Below are 6,000 nucleotides of genomic sequence, written 5' to 3'. Positions count from 1 at the left end.
AAATTGATGAACTGGTGAAATACTATGTATCCATTTGTGTTAATAATATGAATGCTTGTAAATCTTTGACTGACAAATGTAAAAGTAAAACATTTTTGTCTCCCAAACTTGCTATTTTAAGGATAATGATATTAAAATGAATCTCTCAAAACTAAGTGTAGATTTTTATTGTCAGTCTTTGAAGGTTGGTGTCTTCCTTCACATTTTACTGCGTTGGCAGTAGAAAGTTGAGTATTTTATCAGATTCTGGAGAAAAGGTAGCATTCTAAACAGGAATAATGGTTGACATACTTTTTTTAAAAATAATGAGCAGCTTATTTCCATTAAGACAAGAAAATTACTATTGCAGACCATCATAACTTGTAACTCTAATTTCAAGCATTCTGAAATGTCTGTTTAGGAAAATTACCTTTAGAATATTTAAGGACTGCTTTGAGATATACAAATTACAGATTGACAAAATTTCTTCTAGGAAGCTAATAAATTATAGATTAAATACAGCTTGATCAACAGTTCAAAATAAGTTGCTCCATTAACTTTAAAGAAGGTAAGTATATTTTATTCCATTACCTATACTTAGTGTTTGTTTTAAAACAGCTCAGACATATGTCTGACAGAACTTAACTCAGTGCCTCAATCTAGAAATAACTGTCAAATTTAATGAATGAATGATTCAATGAATCGATTGACTAAACAGGTAAGTATGTAGTAGAGAACATTTTTAGAGTCAAAAATAGGTGCTTCATTAAAGGACTTTTTGCATTTAAGATGTTAATCTTCGTTGTATCAAAATTTCCTGACTCGTGTCATCCCTTGCATCTCTGCCATTGCCTGGGCTTGGTGTTCTTCCCCTAAGTGCCCACAGCATGCTATGACCACTTTATCATTTATTGAACTTTGTTATAATTATCTTTAGTGTCCTCTACTAGTCCGTAACCTACCTTAGAGCTAAGGTCTGTATTCCTAGTAACCAAGTAATATATCTAGTATTTATCATTGTGCCACATAATATGCATTAAAATAATTTGAATGAATTAATAAGCAAGCTCATCTGGAATGGAGTGAGTGACTTGGTATAGAGAGACTGGAAGGGCCAGGGAAGGCTGCCCTCAGGATATAGTAGTACATCCTAAAGATGAGGAGTCTTTCACCAAGCAGAAGGGAAAAGGCACATAGCTTAGGCAAGAAGAATATTGAAACATATGAAAATTGCAACCTGAAAATTTTTGCTAAGCCAATAATTCAGTGTATCTAAAGACCAAATGCACTAGGAACTTAGAAAGATCTTGCAGTCTTTGGTGTTGGTGCCCTGGCCAGATTCCCTCAGCTTTTCTGGTGCTCCACTGTTATGGGTTAAATTGTGCCTCCCAAAAAGATATGTTGAAGTCAGAACACCTGGTACCTGTGAATATGACCTTATTTGGAAATAAGGTCTTTGCAGATATAATCAAGTTAAGATGAGGATATTAGGATGGGTCTAATATGACTGGTTTTCTTTCAAAAAGAAGAACATTTGGGCATAAGACACACAGAATGCCATGTAACAACTGAGACACAAGCCCACTGCCTGATCCCAAAATCAATGGCAGCACCTCATTCTGTTTCAGTTATATATTGACGCATTAAAAACCACCTCAAACTTAGTGGTGTAAATGATCATTTCATTATGCCGATAGAAGTTAGATATACTCTGGAATAAAGTTTCACTGATGAAATCCATGCAGATTCTGATCTTTAAGAACCATATCCATGTGCACCCCCAAGGTGATAGGATGCCACTATCAGAGACAGACTACTGGACTGGGAAGACTAGTGGTTTCACAAGCTTGAAAGTTTTTTGGCTGTAGCTTGTATGTCTGCATCTGTATCTCTTTTATCCTTAGAAAACAGAATTTAATGATCAACAAGAAAAACTGAAATCTGCATTGCTAGCAGGTAGAACATGTTCCTAATACAACAATTCTGCTTTTTTACTATGGTTCATTTTCTGCTTAATCTCTTTAAATTATTTTATAGTTCAAAGTTACACACAGTTGTAATTAAAATCCAATAAAATCCATCATTCTTTATGATTTCTGGTCCCATTTATGCATATATAGGCAAGAATATTCACAGACATAGCAAACTGGGCATTTTTTAAATGTGCTGGTAAAGAGAAAGAGAAAGCTAAGGAATATTAGCCACTTTCCTTTTTTCATTTACATTTTTTATTAGTTCTGACATATTCTTTGTACTACACAATATAAGTATGTGAATTCAATTGGTTGAAAGTATTGACAATCATTAGGAAAACTCAGAATCGAGATAATTAAATGTTGAACATCTTCCAAAACATTCTCTTCTACCCTCTGGTTGCGTAAGAGTAAGCTCAAAAGAAGTTCAGCAATTACCTCTCATTTCTCACTGTGCTGCCTAAAACAAGCGCTCATTTAATAATATAATGGGATTAACTTTTTATATAATTTGGGAGATTTTTCTTCAGTCCCTTCATATTTTAATTACTTAATCCATTTCTTCCTTTAAAAAAAAAAGCTACCGCATACTTAAGGAAATAGATGTTTGTTTTAAATAAACAAAATATTAGGCTGAATAAGATTAATAAAATTTCATACTCTATTCTTTTTTGTGTCAGTACTGAAGCACTTGTTAGCCCATCTTATTTTTTTATTTTTATTTTTTTTTGTGGTACGCGGGCCTCTCACTGTTGTGGACTCTCCCGTTGCGGAGCACAGGCTCCGGACGCGCAGGCTCAGCAGCCATGGCTCACGGGCCCAGCCGCTTCACGGCATGTGGGATCTTCCCGGACCAGGGCACGAACCCGTATCCCCTGCATCAGCAGGCGGACTCTCAACCACTGCGCCACCAGGGAAGCCCCAGCCCATCTTATTTTTAAAACCACATTACAGTTTTTTACCAATAAAATTTAAAAAGGAGCAAACAAGTTTAAGCAACATTATCCTTTTTTTCTTATCAACTGAAAATTGATGAACTTAGAAACTGTAGCTTTGGTCTCTTATAGGCCAATTGTTATTTAAAGAAAATCTATGCACTGTTAAATTTTAGATAACACTGGAAACTGTCTATGTACTTCCATCTTAAAATTAGCTAGTTATTAATAGACATCTAAAATATTGTATCCTATTGAAGAAAAGTTAACTGTTACTTATTGGTTCTCCTTAAGAGAACCAATAAGAGAGAACTTAAGAGAACTTCTCCTTTCAAAATAAATTTTTAGATTTAATTTTTGTTGTTTTCAAAAATTTTTAATTAAAAATTCATAATATGCTTATTCCTACAGGCACCAAAGTGAAGTGAAATGGAGTATTAAGGCTTGTGCTAAAATCTATTTGTTTTTTCAGTTATTTGCATATTTCAAAAGGAAAAGATTTGACCTAAATCCTATATTCCACTTTGGTTACTTTTTTACTTTTAATATTATTCCATTATTCCCTTAAAATCATTTTGTATACTATAACCAAAACGTAATATATTACATATTCTTAAAAATATGAGGTAGCATTTTCTGGGGAAAATCATTATAAATTTTCTATATTTGTTTTCTCCAGCATATCCAAATTTTCCTTACACTATTTACAATCTTAACTGGCTCATTAATAAAATCACATACCCTTAGACTATCATATCTAACATTAGGTACTGCATTCACAAATAGAATCATTAGTACAAAAACAAGCTAAAATTATAAAGTTTCAACATGGATGCCTTAAATTTCTCTTTAAAGTTATATTTGCACAGTAATATGTTTGAAAGAGATAAAAATGATTTAATATTGCCAGAAACAATAATATTTTATTAAAACTTAATTAAAATATATCGTGTTTTCTTATATTTTCAAGTTGAACATACCTTTCTAACCAACATAGAAAAATTGAAACTGTTGCATTGTTTAAAGATTATTATTGAAGCTGTTAACTTCAAATACCGAAATAAAAAACATTATAATCTAAAATATGACATGTAAGACTTCCCTGGTGGTGCAGTGGTTAAGAATCCGCCTGCCAATGCAGGGGACACGGGTTTGAGCCCTGGTCCGGGAAGATCCCACATGCCGCGGAGCAACTAAGCCCGTGCGCCACAACTACCGAGCCTGTGCTCTAGAGCCCACATGCCACAACTACTGAAGCCCGCGTGCCTATAGCCTGTGCACCGCAACAAGAGAAGCCACAGCAATGAGAAGCCCTCATGCCTCAACAAAGAGTAGCCCCCGCTTGCTGCAACTAGAGAAAGCCCAAAGGCAGCAACGAAGACCCAACGCAGCCAAAAATAAATAAATAAACAAATTAATTTTAAAAATAAAGTAAAATAAAATATGACATGTAAATTATATAGTTGAACTCATGCCAAGGAAAGAAACTATCTAAAAATGACTATAACTTTATAATACTTACATGGTACAGAAACCACCTGAATATTTTAAATTTTGTCCACAACATTTCTCCTGATTAAACAAAAACGTGCACAAAGAATTTTCCTCCTCCTCATGTTGTGTGAAATTATCTGTAGAAGCATTATTCCTTTTACTTATGCTTCAATTCCTGTTAACTTGGAAAGTCTTCAGAGAACATTCATGCTCCAATATAATATCAATGGTCTACATATTAAAAATTTATTAATTTTAGATCTCATTTTTTTTTTCTCAAAAAGAGGGTGTGTTTTCTGGAATCGTGGAGAGGAACATGCAGAAAAGAAGAGCTCACCGAGTGGTAGGAGTGGAGTAGCGTTCAGAAGCTGGAAGACTAACAGCAACATTTTTCTACCTACGAATTGTATTTAGTGTATGTACTGTTTTCATAAACAACCAGGCGTGACCTTGAAATCAGAAGCTAGAAAATCAGTGTAAATCTTCTAACTTAGAGCAATGCTGGAGGAATACTTTCCTATCTTCCTTCTACTTGAACTAAGACAGAAATAACCAGCTATTATCTGCACTAAGATACCCACTTAAAATGGTCATCATTGTAACACTGGGTAACTGTGTGCACAGGAGAGGAAAAGAAGACTCAGTCTTGGGTCTAGATGCTCCTATTTCTACTTATTTATAACATTCTATGATTGTTTTTTCCTCTATCAATCTGGACGTTCTCTCCACCCTACCCCATTAAGTGGTAAGTCCCTTGAAAAGAGAAAAAGGAGTCAAGGACAGTTCTCAGATTCTGGGTTTGGATGACCAGGAAAAGGGAATGACACCCATAAAAAGGAAAATTGGGAAGAAGAGTAGCTTTGTGGTATAGGTTGGAGGTACACTAATGGAACACATTCACTTCTACAAAGACTGAGTCTATGGTGCCATTAGGACTTCATGGGAGAGCTTATCATTAAAACTCTTCAATGACGGCAGCATTGAAAGAAGTCAGGTTAAGTACAAGAGATGAAGGGCGTTGCTTTTACAAAGAAGATGGCCAATTTGGCACCTACGAGGGAAAGGTATGAGAATGTTTATCTTATTTTTTTATCCTATTATTTTTATCAAATCACCCTGTCAGACTTCTTTGGTCTTTATGACTCAGACTTTTGAATCTATCATTTTATTTTTCTGATATATTTAAACTTGGCATCCTTAATCTTTAACACCTCTTTCTAGAATTATTTTTGTGGAATTACAACTTATTTAAAGCTGTAAAGTTATTTCGATTCTGTAACTGTGTATTTTCCACCAAATTTTCATTTTTGCTTTCTCTCTCTTTCTCTTATACAAAGAAAGAAAAAAATCTTGTTCTAAACAAAATTATGCAATTTCTGCAAATATTTTTTTTTCATCTTGCATGTTGCTATAATCCCTTGCTGCTTCTAGATATCAACCCCTCCCCCCTTTCCCTGGTAATCTTGCCTTCTAGAAAGGCCTTAGAGTGTGAATTTAAATAAAACTCTTACTTCTCTTAATATGTATCTAAGCCTTTGTGTCAAATATTAGAAACAAAGATTTTACTTTCCTCTTGAAAATGATAGGAAAAGTATTGGATTTCTTAAAATTATTTATTT

Source organism: Orcinus orca, chromosome 3 (genome assembly GCF_937001465.1).
Source record: "Orcinus orca chromosome 3, mOrcOrc1.1, whole genome shotgun sequence".
NCBI classification, from domain to species: Eukaryota; Metazoa; Chordata; class Mammalia; order Artiodactyla; family Delphinidae; genus Orcinus; species Orcinus orca.
Note: the sequence above shows the minus strand (reverse complement) of the source record.